Consider the following 13790-nt stretch of genomic DNA (forward strand, 5'->3'; position numbering starts at 1 on the left):
TAAACGCTCCTAAACGCAAATGTGGCTAAATGCAGCAAAACGGACGTTCATAGAAGTCTTTTACTATCTGTCAGGTTAAAATTGTTGAGGGGAGGTTTTAAAACGTTCCATGTACATTAAGCCTAAAGCACAAATAAAAGTCCACAGATTTACATCTGAGTATACAAGGTCCATAATCAATGAACAATCTGTCAGGACACCTGTCTGTGGAGATACAGAAGCACAGTGCTATGACTCTAGTTGGCTGGGCAAGTATATGATATTTTGAAGAAAACTGTTAAAATATACAGTTTTTCCCCAAAAACAAGACCTGCTCTGAAAAGAAGACCATGGGTGAATTTCGGGGATGGCTGCAATATAAGCCCTACCCCAAAAATAAGCCCTAGTTAAAGTCCTTGTAAAATCATGTAATCCGTTCTGCAAAAAGATATAATGTGCAGTGTCTCCTTGTGTAACTTTATTGTGGAAAATACCTTATTTACAGCTCTGCTGGGCGCTCCCGTGACCCACCGGAGCTCTCCTCCTCTCCTCCCGGCTGACATCGGCAGCCCCTCCCTCTGCAGAGCTCGGAACGGGCCAACGTTAGCGAGGATCTCGGCCTCTCCCTCTGCAGTATTTGGAGCAGGGAAGAAAAGCTCCAGGGTGTCACGTGAGTGCCCAGCGGGGCTGTGAATAAGGTATTTTCCACAATAAAGTTAAACAAGGAGACACGCTGTACATTATATAATCTTTTTACAGAACGGATTACATGATTTTACAAAGACTTTAACTAAGGTTTATTTTTTGGATTACAGAATTTCACAATGATGACTCCTGAGATGAGAGGGGGGAGAGAAGACAGAGGAACTTTTTTGTACATACCGTAAATAAATAACACATCCCCTGAAAATAAGCCCTAGTGTTTTTTTTCTAGCCAAAATAAATATAAGACCCAGTCTTATTTTCGGGGAAACACAGTATTAGTTATCTATGAAAAGTACATTTTTACAAGAAAGTAACCCAAAGTTCAAAAAGCAATCACTTCCCATATGAGTTTCGCCATAAGTTCCGTAATGTCTAATAACACAGCATGTCTGGCTCAGAGGATCTACCACAGAACAGAAGGTCACTCACTGTACAGAATGAATTGGACTAGTTACATTTTATCCAGAAGATTCTGTCCTTGCTTAAGGCAAGAAACCTTTCTGCTAGCTCAGTGGACCAGAACATATGCACCTGCATCAAATACATTTTAATTTGAGGCCAACAATGCTTATGCAAAGGAGAAACTTTGCAGTGGGTGCACATAGTGAGAGAGATGTTTATCCGCGAGCAATGCCCTCTTCTCTTACACTGCCGAGTATGTTCTGTCAGGATTCCAAATCTCCATCTGTCCTCTGCCGTAACGAAAGCCAGTGTAATGTAAACAGAAAGTGTTGCCCTTATGTTGGTCATCTGACCACTTTGTGTCTCTTTTTGTGTGTATCCTACCTCTATGGCCGATGTGTACAGTGTGCTTAGATCCAGGTAGGTGTTTACCTATATATCCCTGGATGCGTGTCAGCTGAATCTTTCTTCATACCAAGGGGTCTGATGCTATGGGCGGGGAATCAATGCCCCGAAATAGCTCTCTTCTGCTTTAGCTCAGCCTGTTTGTGTGTGACTTCTGCTTTCTTTTTTACTCACCAGTTTATCTACAGTAACAGGAGTGAGATTCGAAAATCTGGAGAAAACCAAAAGCTGAGGTGTAACACAGAAACCAAGGGGTTTCAAGGTGATATTTTGCTACTGCTGTTTAAAAAAAAATGAAAATAACCAGCAGAACAGTTGCTATAGACAATTAGCTACCTTAGGTAGCTAAGCCCCCAATTATACTATAAATTTTGTGTCAACTTTAAATAAGACAGGACACTGAACAAACGAACAACAGATGGACCATGAGGTAAATACACAAGATGCTGAGCTTTATCAGACACTGGAAGTCACTTTGTTCTGTGATGAACACAATGTTCTTCCTATGATTCCCCTTGAAGTATCTTTTTAAGTCTATGCAAGATTCTCATATAAATTGGAACTCCTGTATTTATTTATTTTTTTCTTAATGAAGTTCAACATGGTAGGAAAAAAAAAAATAAAATAAAAGCAACTTTCTCTGCAATGCTCACCTCTTCTTTAGTGCCATCCCCTGCTGACCTACCTCTCTAAAGTCCAGTGCAGCTCCTTTTTTGGGTTGACTGAGGGCCAGCGACACTCAACCCATTACATGTGAGCCCAGGCAATCATACAGACACCCCCTGGGCCTAGGATAACTATACAACACTTCAGACACCACATCAGCAGCCCCACTTTCTGGAGTTTGAAAGTGTCACTAAACCCACATCATAAAAAAACTAGCAACAAATATTGTATTATATGCTGTTCATACTCGCTCAGTCACTATGAGATTCGTTTTCTGTATTACGCAAAAAAAAAAACTGGTTGATCCTGCTGTTCTATCTCCCCACTCTATTTCTGCCCCCAATTCAGGTAGGGATTTTGCAGAGCTGTGGTGGCAAATCTACACACGCTCAGTTTTCAGTGAGTTTCTATACTGAGCATTTCCTCCTGATCACATCTGAGCAGCCCATGTGACTATGGAGTCACACATGTGGGTGTATTCATGGTGGTAAATGACAGCCCACTCCCTCTCTCCTCACCCATGCACACTAACCACCTAAACACAATGGGGGTGGGATACTGCACGTAAAAAAAAAAAAAAAAAAAAAAAAAAAAAAAAGGTATCTTCACCTCCCTCTTATTCTAAGACACAGGCTGGAGTCGCGTGACACAGACTGTGACTGACAGAAATACACCCACACTATGTTATTTCCACAAAATACAATTTGATCTCAAATTTATATTTGTATGCCAATTTAAAACAGTATATTGGTTTTATTTATTTTTACTCTGTATTCCAAAAGGCTGTTTTTTTTGTTTTGTTTTTTTAACATGTGACCAGCAGCAGAGGACTAGAGGCTCTTCCTGCTTATGTTTCCCTGCAGACAGGCTGGGAGAGAGCTGGGTCACAACAGCTATCACATAGGAATAAGATACTTAATTTTTTTTTTTTTCAATAAAACAATTAGTGTCATCATCCACATACAGAAAAAGAAAGGACATTGTAAATTAAACGGTGTTTTTGGTATCACTTTAATGCCCACCAATTGCTGCCACCAAGAGTAGAGGACCCGTGATTTAGAGTCCATTTACGCAAGTTTCTGTAGAAAATAAGGTATGTGAACAGGAACAGTTCACACTGGTGCATTGCTATGTGCTGGTTTGCAGTAAAAACAAAAGTAGACAAAGTCCTATTTTTTTTTCAGAACAATGCATGGTACCGTGTCATAGCAGACCAAAGCGCATTAACACAAAGGAAAAACAGCAAAGGAAAAAACAGCAGGCCAGTATAAGTTCCAGCAAGAGAAAGAAAAACGTGCATGTTAAAATTCAACGTACCGCAGCATGCCAAAGCACACGTTGCGGTGTGAGTGGACCATAAGACCCCTTTAACACTGGGGCAGTTTTCAGGCATTAATAATAATAGTGCCTGAAAACTGCCTCCCATTCATTTGAATAAGTGCTTTCACACTGGGGAAGTGCGCTTGCGGGGCGGTAGAAAAAGTCCTGCAAGCAGTATCTTGGGGCATGTTGGAGTGCTGTAAAACGCTTTTCAAAAAGCCACTGCCCATTGAAATGAATGGGCAGCGCTTTAAAAGAGCTTCCAAAGCACCGCAAAGAAGGTCTTTTTTTTTTTTAAATCGACTCGCTAGCGCCCGAAAAGCCAGCTAAACCACCGCAAAAATGACTGGCGCTTCAGTGTGAAAGGGGTCTAAAAGTAGGTATAAGGAAAATGTTTAAAAAGATGGATAGATGGGAGTGTGTGCGGGGAGGGATTTTTTAAATTAGTTTACTGGAAATGTGCTTTTGAACATCTCATAGTCTTACTGTCTAGCTGCCATGCTATTTTTTTTCTAAACATGGTAACCTCAGCTGTCTTTTTGGGGACTCCTTTAGGGAATTGCATCCATGCTCTGCAGATAGATAGCTGCACCACAAAAGTGTATTATGTGACCCCTTTTGAATGAATAGCACAGACTCATTAACTTTGGGGTATTACACAGTAAACATGCCATAATGTAAGCAAAGTTCAGGGCGATTAGGTGTTTCTACGATAAAACAGCTTCCTAAGCTTGCTTATTACAAAATATTATGTTTGCATACTTACACAACTCCAAGAATACAAATATGTTTTCATCTCAAGAAACCTTTTTCTATATCCATGTGGGTTGTAAGTTTTTGTTTTTTATTTATACTCCCTTTAATTCCAGTATACTCTGCCAGAAGATCTTTCATCATGTGTATCTTATGATTCAACCTATCCCTTGCAATAAGTAATGTCTTTCTGACCAGTAGAAAAAAAACATACTGAATAACATTGAGACAGCACAACCAATATTAAAGAAATATTACTGCCAGCCCCTCTGTTCTATCAATCCATCCTACACTGTGCAAAGGTTATATAAAACGATACCTGTAAATATCTTTTCTCAGATCTTTATTGGCTGGTCACATGACCTCCGGCCTCTCTCCTCCCAGATCTAAGGGCTACAGTGGGAGGGGCCGAGATCCCCTGACATCAACCGGGGAGGTCACGTGACCGCTTTGCTGGTCGCTCAGCCCCTCCCGCTGTAGCCCTTAGTTGGGGAAGGAGAGCGGCCGGAGGTCACGTGACCGGTCATTAAAGATCTGACATATGATATTTACAGGCATTGTTTTATACAAACATTTACAGAGAGTAGGATGGATTGATAGAACTGGGGGTCTGGCAGTAATATTTCTTTACCTTTACTGTCAGCTACTAATAACGACAGGAGGAGGGGGTGGGGGGGGCAGAGACAGCTCACACACACACACACACACACACACACACACACACACGAGCTGGCAGGTAGGGAAAGAGGGGGGGGGGGGGGGGGGGAGAGCAGCGGGATGACAGAGGGACATAACATGACCACGGTATCATGGATCAGTAGCCATGATTACCGTTGTCAGCACAGACAGGGGGACATAGGAGTAGGCAGGATCAACCAGGTTTTTTACTGCATAGAGAGGGACAGATTAGACAGCACAAGCACTGTGCTGTTTAATCTGCTATAAGGGTACAGGATCTTGATTTTTTTTTTTTTTTTAGGGTTACAACCTCTTTAAGATTAATGTACAAGGCCAAATGAAAAGACAGCAACTAGATGACAGAAACTGGCAGTAATATCCTGTGCAAAAAGTGCTCTGTATGCTGTACAATAATGTTTGAGCAAAGTTTACGCCCGCGCTAGAGCCGAAAGATAGCTAGAGCACAGGCCTAAATTGCCAGGAGGGCGTCCATGTATGTCCTCTTGTGCATGCGCTGCCTGCGTGCTCTGTGATCAGCAAATCCATGAGACTCAGCTGATTACAGATCAGAGTAAGGGGTCAATCCCAGCCGTTTACTACGTGATCAGCTGTCAGCCCTGACAATCACATGATGTAAACAGAAGCCGGTAATCTGCTGTTTTTTTTTCCCCCTAACGCTGACAGCGTTAGAGTGTTACTAAACCTAGGAACCTGCATTCACTATAAGTTTACTGATCTATCACAGCTGTGTGCATGGGCTTATAGAAAAACTATACAGCTGCGTTGAGATCCATTTATTGAGAAAAAAAATGCTGCGATTGTTTTTTTTTTACAGCCATGTGCATGAGCCCTTAATCTGCCACATAATGAGCATATATTTTGTGCCTTAGATACATCTTACTAAAAAGAGGACATCCCTAATGACAACTACAACCGGGGACAAACATTGCCTGTAAATTTACTAGGAACATTAATTATTGGGGATACACATTGCCAGAGATATACTGTGTATGGGGCATGCATGTATGATGCATATTGTCAAGGGCAACAAGAAAGTAGATTGTCAGGGACACAGCAGGGTTGCCAACAATTCACAAAAAAATGTTACTGACAGAGCCAGTGGCAGCTCTTAATGCAGGGCGCAGGGCCCCCCCGATCCATGCGGCCCCCTAATCTACATGCGGGGCGCAGGATGCATGGCTTTCAATGGGTTTTTGTTTTGTTTTTTTGAAGCACATGATTAGAACCTAAGGCTCCAATTGCCTTCAAAAAAGGGTGGGCTCGGGGGAACACAGGGCACTGCGCCCCGAGCCCACCCACTTGCGTGACATTTACAAATTTATATTCGCTAATGTATTCCTGTTTCTCCTCCCGGTCAATCAGGAAGCAGGTCTTAAGACCTGTATGTATGTAAACTCTTGGAAGGGATGATAAGGGACTATATACAAGATTTTAGTAATAAGAACGGTATCATTAGCAGTAATCAGCATGGATTCATGAAGAATCGTTCTTGCCAAACCAATCTATTAACCTTCTATGAGGAGGTGAGTTGCCATCTAGATAAAGGAAGGCCCGTAGACATGGTGTATCTGAATTTTGCAAAAGCATTTGACACAGTTCCCCATAAACGTTTACTGTACAAAATAAGGTCCGTTGGCATGGACCATAGGGTGAGTACATGGATTGAAAACTGGCTACAAGGACGAGTTCAGAAGGTGGTGATAAATGGGGAGTACTCAGAATGGTCAGGGGTGGGTAGTGGGCTTCCCCAGGGTTCTGTGCTGGGACCAATCCTATTTCATTTGTTCATAAACAATCTGGAGGATGGGATAAACAGTTCAATCTCTGTATTTGCAGACGATACTAAGCTAAGCAGGGCAATAACTTCTCCGCAGGATGTGGAAACCTTGCAAAAAGACCTGAACAAATTAATGGGATGGGTAACCACATGGCAAATGAGGTTCAATGTAGAAAAATGTAAAATAATGCATTTGGAGGGCAAAAATATGAATGGAATCTATACACTGGGGGAGGGAGAACCTCTGGGGGAATCTAGGATGGAAAAGGACCTGGGGGTCCTAGTAGATGATAGGCTCAGCAATGGCATGCAATGCCACGCTGCTGCAAAAAAAGCAAACAGAATATTGGCATGCATTAAAAAGGGGATCAACTCCAGAGATAAAACGATAATTCTCCTGCTCTACAAGGCTCTGGTCCGGCCGCACCTGGAGTATGCTGTCCAGTTCTGGGCACCAGTCCTCAGGAGGGACGTACTGGAAATGGAGCGAGTACAAAGAAGGGCAACAAAGCTAATAAAGGGTCTGGAGGATCTTAGTTATGAGGAAAGGTTGCGAGCACTGAACTTATTCTCTCTGGAGAAGAGACGCTTGAGAGGGGATATGATTTCAATATACAAATACCATAATGGTGACCCCACAATAGGGATAAAACTTTTTCGCAGAAGAGAGTTTAACAAGACTCGTGGCCACTCATTAAAATTAGAAGAAAAGAGGTTTAACCTTAAACTATGTAGAGGGTTCTTTACTGTAAGAGCGGCAAGGATGTGGAATTCCCTTCCACAGGCAGTGGTCTCAGCGGGGAGCATTGATTGCTTCAAGAAACTATTAGATAAGCACCTGAATGACCGCAACATACAGGGATATATAATGTAATACTGACACATAATCACACACATAGGTTGGACTTGATGGACTTGTGTCTTTTTTCAACCTCACCTACTATGTAACTATGACTCCTTTGGCCGGGAGTCCGAAGATGAGATTGGCTGGGAGGAAAAGCAGCGACCGTCGGGACAAATCCACAGCCACGACCTGGATGGAGGAGGGAGACAGAGGGGGAAGCCGCAGCCTGGATGGAGGCGAGAGATGGAGGGGGAAAGCAGCAGCTGCGACCTGGATGGAGGAGACGGAGGGGGGAAGCCGCAGCCGCCCCTGCTGGATGGGGTAAGTGCCGATAGATCTGGCGACCGGGGGGTTAGAGTGGGGTGGCGGGCTGAACGCGACGGGGGGGAGGGGTAGATGTTTCAGGTTTGTTTTCCGCCCCCCCTAACAGATAAAGCCTCAGTCGCCACTGGACACAGCACATTTTTTACTTGATAACCTCAAAAAAAATAAAAATTACAGATGTTGCAAACTTTTTATGTTTAAACAGTATAAACAATAAATACAATACCCTCTTGCACTTAATATCATACCTGGGAACAGTAAGCAAGTGTGAGACAGGGGCGAGAAAAAACGGTAATGAGAAGGTTGTACTATAAGCATCACACCAGGCAGTATTTGTGGTGCCATTTGTCCACCGCAGCAAACTGAAGGATTTAATACAGGAGCACATAGTGTACTATTGTGAAATATGGGGCTAACAGTGGTGGAGGAAAAAATGCCTGTGTCGGTCGTGTCGTGGAAAAAAAAATTCTGCAGTGTCAGTGGAGTGAAATAATGTCCCAGCATCAGCAGTGTCAGTGGAATTAACAATATGCCCCAGTGTAGGTGGTGTCAATGGGGGGAATGAAATGCCTCAGTGTCGGGCAGTGTCTCTTCTGATCCCGGATCTACTGGGCAGGTTTTAAAAAATAGGATTTTTATAATAGCTTACCTTTAAAAACCTTTTCTTTTGAAGTGCATCACAGGACACAGAGCCGTAGTAATTACTATGTGGGTTATAGTCCATCTTCAGGTGCTGGACACTGGCACACCCTAAACAGGAAGTTGCCTCCCTATATAACCCCTCCCACTACTGGGAATATCTCAGTTTTGTAGCAAAGCAATACACGTGTATACTTGAAAGAGGGGCGGGACCTCTGTGTCCCGTGATGTACTTCAAAAGAAAAGGATTTTACAGGTAAGCTGTTATAAAAATCCTATTTTCTTTAATCGTACATCAAGGGACACAGAGCCATAGTAAATACTATGTGGGATTTCCCAGAGCAATGCCAACTGAGGGGAGGGAGACACAACCAAAGTAGGGCACCATGAGATCAGAGGATTTATACTGCTGCCTGCAGTATACTGCGCCCAAAGGCGATATCCTCATGTCTTTTTACATCCACCAAATAGAATCTGGTAAATGTATGGATTAAAGACCAAGTTGCGGCCTTGCAGAATTGAGCCATGGAGGCTTGGTGATGCACTGCCCATGAAGCACTAACAGCCCTAGAGGAGTGCGCTTTGATGCGAGAGGGTAGAACTACCTTTTTAAACCGTAAGCTTGAACGATTACTTGTCGAATCTATTTAGAAATAGTAGATTTCGATGCTGCCTGTCCTCTTTTAGGACTTTCAGGCAACACAAACAAAACATCAGTTTTCTGAATCTGAGCAGTCACCTTTATGTAGACTTTGACTATGTAGTGATTTTTCTTCCATAGAACAGGGTTCTGGAAAAATGAAGGTAGAATAATATCCTGGTTTAGATAAAAACCTGATATTACCTTCGGTAAAAAGTTAGGATGAGGATGCAATACTACCTTATCCTTGTGAGCAATAAAAATATGTCTCTTTACAAGAAAGAGCAGTCAATTCTGATACCATTCTTGCAGCAGATATGGTTACCAGAAAAAATAGTTTCCTTGTCAAAAAAAGACCAAGGGAATATGTCGTATCGGCCCAAAAAAAGGCTGTTTTGTAATGCCGACAAAACTAAATTCAAGTCCCAAGGGTTCAGGGGTTACCTAACCGGAGATTAAGCCGTGTTACCCCCTGAATAACGTTACGAACCAAAAAATGCGAAGCAAGTGGTCGTTGAAATAATACCGATAAGGCCCACGACCTGTCCTTAGAAAGCATTCAAGGCCAGCCTTATTTCTCACCCCATCTGCAGAAAGTCAAGGATTATACCTTTGACCTATTTCCCGTGGTTCAACTCCTGGTTTCTCACCAGGAGACATATGTTTCCCAGAATCCATAATATATAATTATGGAGGCCGGCTCCCTTGCTTTAACCAAGGTAGAAACTACTGAACCTGACAGCCTTCTTCAGAGTGTGGGTCTCAATAGCCAGACCATTAAATTTAGCGTTTGTAAAGTAGGAAAGAACACCGGACCTTGCGAGAGAAGGTCTGGCCGTGATAGTAGGGTCCATGGGTCCCCTACTGCCATCTTTACGATCTCTGCATACCAAGATTTCCTGGGCCCTGCTGGGGGCCACAAGAATGACTTCCCTACCTGCTTGATCCTGCGAAGAAGTCGTGGACGCAGGCAGAATAGGAGGGAATGCATAAATCAGTGAGAACCGATTCCACGGAAATAGCAAGGCATCTGTTCCGCATGCTAGTGGATCCTTTGGTCTAGACACAAACTTGTTGATTTCTTTGTTGATCCTGGACGTAAACAGATCTATGTCTGGGATCCCCCATTTTTGACAGGAAGATATCAGGGTGAAGGAACCATTCTGGCGACTCAACAACTGCTGGCGACTCAAGTAGTTCGCCTGCCAATTTTCTACTCCTAGAATGAAGACTGCTGATAGGCAAAGTACGTTGTTTTCTGCCCAAGATAGAATATGATTCACCTTTCTCTGGGCCGCACAACTTCTTGTGCCCCCTTGATGATTAATATAGGCCATTGCTGTGGCATTGTTGGATTGAATCCTGGCAGGACAATACCATAAACTGAACGTTCAGGCCCTCAGTACCAAGAGCTCTGCCTGAATTTCTGAAGTGTTAATGAGCAAGGCCATTTCTGATCCGGGCCGCTTCTCTTGGACAGTTGCCTCTTCCAGGAGTGTTCCCTAATCTAAACAAAAAGGTTGGCATATGTTGTTACCACTTCCCAGGTAACTGAAGGAAGGATTTTCCCCTTAGTAGATTTTTTGGATATTAACCATAAACGGAGGTTCCGGAGCACCCAGCCTACAGCACCTGGTATTTCCGGGTGGTCTCTAATCCGGGTACTAACCAGGCCCGACCCTGCTTAGCCTCCAAGATCAGACGTTATCAGGGTGATGTGGCCATAGGCTTTGGAGTCAGACACATTGGGAATGTAGAGCTTGAACCCTTTGTTCCAAGCCAATAGGATACTGTTTTGCAGCAGTCTCGAATGAAACTGAGCATAAGGAATGGCCTCGAAGGAAGGCACCATCTTTCCCAACAACCTCATGCAAAGTTGAATAGAAGAAATTCATCTTGCTTAGACCACCTAAATCAGTTCTTTTAGGGCGCTGATCTTTGCCTAGGGTAAGAATACACTTGGGTCCTATAATTGGACCCAAGTATTTTAGCATTCTTCATGGTTTTAAAGAAGATTTCTCCTAGGTTGAGAATCCGATCTAGATATTCCAGGTAGTTGAATGTGGTGACCATACTTTGATCTAAGCAGGCCACTGACTGGTCTATCAATAACAGATCGACTAGGTAAACCATAATCGTTATACCTTGGGCCCTTAATCTGGAAGAGGGGCCAGAACCTTTGTAAACACCCAAGGTGCAGTAGCTGGACCGGAAAGCAGAGCTACACACCAAAAATGAAGAATTTCCACCTTGAAAAGTAGATATTACTAGTGAATGAGGAAATAGGCATATGGAAGTATGCATCTTTGATGTCGATTGACGTCAGAAGTTCTCCTCCTCGTAGGATGGAGATAACTGATTTGGATTGACTCCATACGAAAAGAGTGGTTATATTCAGGAATTGAATTTAGATTTTTGAGATCCAAAATGTCCATTCGGATTTGGCACTGTTAAAAAAAGAGGTTTGAATCAAACCCCAACTTCTGTTCTTACATGAGGACCGCCATGATCACTTTTTTCTTTTTCTCTGGATCCTTGAAAACGTTTGATCTGAGAAAACGAGGAGACGGGAACTCTTGGAACTCCAGTTTGTACCCTGGAGCTATTGAGGAAGTCCCCCATTCGTCTCGACACTCTTCCTGACAGATCCTTGAGAACTGCAGAAGAATTCCCCCTATTCAATTGAACCTGACCGTGGAAGCCGCCGTGACTGCCTGGAGGCTGATGCCTCTGGCACAGGAGAAGGAGCTTTAAAACGAAAATACATTTACTCCTTTTCTTAAATGGTAAAAGGGGTGCTTTCCACTAGAATTTCTTTGGATGTATTATCCAAAACATCCCCAAACAGCTGTTTCACCGCAAAAAGGAAGACTAGCGAGGAGCTTCTTACAAGGCGCTTAGCGAAGGGCGCAAGGCCTGAAGGATAGAATCTCTCATAGCAACTATTGCAAACATAAAGCTGCCTCCTGGGCCTGTTGAGCAGGATAACCTTGAACACCTGTTTAAACTGGTCTCTCAATGATTAAGCAATTACTGTCAGCGCAGGCTGAGACTCTCAACCTGCCAGAGGAAAAAAAAAGTATTTATTATTTATTTTATTTTTTTTCAATAGGAATTTCACCTTTTTATTCATTGGATCCCTAAGCATTTGAGCATTGTCTGCCGGACAAGTCAAACTTATTCACGAAGGATATAGCAGTGTTAATTGCTGGTATACCCTACTTGGTGAATTTCCTCCACCATATAAAGTGTGAAAACTTTTTAGGAGGGAAAAAAATGCTTATCTGGGTGATCCTGTCAGATACAAAAAAAGCTTTTCCAGCAATGAATGGACAGGAAAAGGCATGCACAGCTTGAGGAGGCTTTAGTGAACCCAAACACTCAGTTAAGGGTACATAAATGTGGAGCAATCATTCAGCAAAAAATTGCACCATCAATCTTCAGATTGGAACAGCTGATTCTCCAGCATTTGACAGCTCAGAAGAGGAGTTATCAGCCTCACCACGATCCCCTGAGGTTATTCGTCTTCTCCTGCCCCTAGTTCCTCAGTTTGAGGGTCCTGGGTAATAGAAGAGAACCTATTGCATTTTGACCCACACTGGGATGCGATTAAAGTCGCTAAACTTTTTTTTTTTATCATAAAATAAACAGGGGCTGCAGTGTTAAAAACAGTTGCAGACATTTCATGGCCCTGATGCTCACTCTGACCAGCCACCCCCTCTCAGGGGAGGATACCATTTGTAGAGATGAGTAGGCTTTCCAGAGCTTGAGGGAGACCCTTTCAGAGCTCTTTTTTTGGGGGTGTTTCAACCCCCGCTTCTAACCATAGCCGATGCACAAAGCAGAGGTACTACCAGAAGAAATCGCATCCACTGCTTGAGCAATAGTCTAGCTGCTGCCACTGCTATTAATGCCTGATGCAAATAGGAAATGCCTGCATCACCAAAACCTCTTTCATGCTCTTCTTTGCTCTTATGTCTCTCCGACAATTTTGCAGCCAGCATAAATGGAGTTTCTCTTTTTAAAAAAAAAAAAAAAAACACACTCCCGCCAACACCATGCTAAGCCCTGCCCCCATCGTCGCATCGCGCCCCCCTCCTTTCTTTAAAAAAAAAAAAAAAAAAAAAAAGAGCACGGGCCTTTGATCCGACGGGTTCGGCTAAGTGAGGGATGGATGGCAGGAGGAGACCTGGAAGCTGTGTAGGGGCAGTGAAAGAAAACGGCATTGCCAATCATTTTCAGTTCTCCCTTATACTCAGCCTCTTGAAGAGGGGAAGAGTTCAGCTCAGGTGGGGGTGTCCGAAGAAAGAAAAACCCCCCAAACTTAGCGGAGGACTGCCTGCTAGCCGGAGGAAAAAAAGTCTGCTGCTTCTGTGACACAGCGTGACTCTGAGAAAAGCATGATAAGGTACGTGCTTCATACAGCCCCCAGTGGTGACACTTAGGCATGACAACATTTACTTTAAAGGAGACATTTCATAAGAAAATTTAAAGATTCCTTAGAAAAACTCCACTTACCTTTCCCGCCGCATGGTTTTCTGTGGTAAAACCAACAGACCCAATCTTCACCCTTCACGGTGGGTTCCATTAACAAACCTTCAGGAACCGGGGACCCTTGGGGGAACCCACAAGCCTGG

The 13790-nt window shown here is 43.3% G+C and overlaps 1 protein-coding gene across 5 annotated transcripts in view; it reads right to left on the reverse strand.

The window, feature by feature from the left end:
• The window catches only part of TFEB (transcription factor EB), a 125024-nt gene that overhangs the window by 70384 nt on the left and 40850 nt on the right, over positions 1 to 13790 (reverse strand). Inside the window, exon 1 of one of the 5 annotated variants that reach the window (XM_073615918.1) lies at positions 1519 to 1601. The exons of the other annotated variants lie outside the window; for them this stretch is intronic. The gene's annotated coding sequence lies outside the window, so the exon portion shown is untranslated. Of the gene's footprint in view, positions 1 to 1518; positions 1602 to 13790 lie in introns of those variants that run through there. 5 annotated transcript variants of the gene reach the window in all.

The sequence above is a fragment of the Aquarana catesbeiana genome, linkage group LG02, assembly GCF_042186555.1.
Source record: "Aquarana catesbeiana isolate 2022-GZ linkage group LG02, ASM4218655v1, whole genome shotgun sequence".
NCBI lineage: Eukaryota > Metazoa > Chordata > Amphibia > Anura > Ranidae > Aquarana > Aquarana catesbeiana.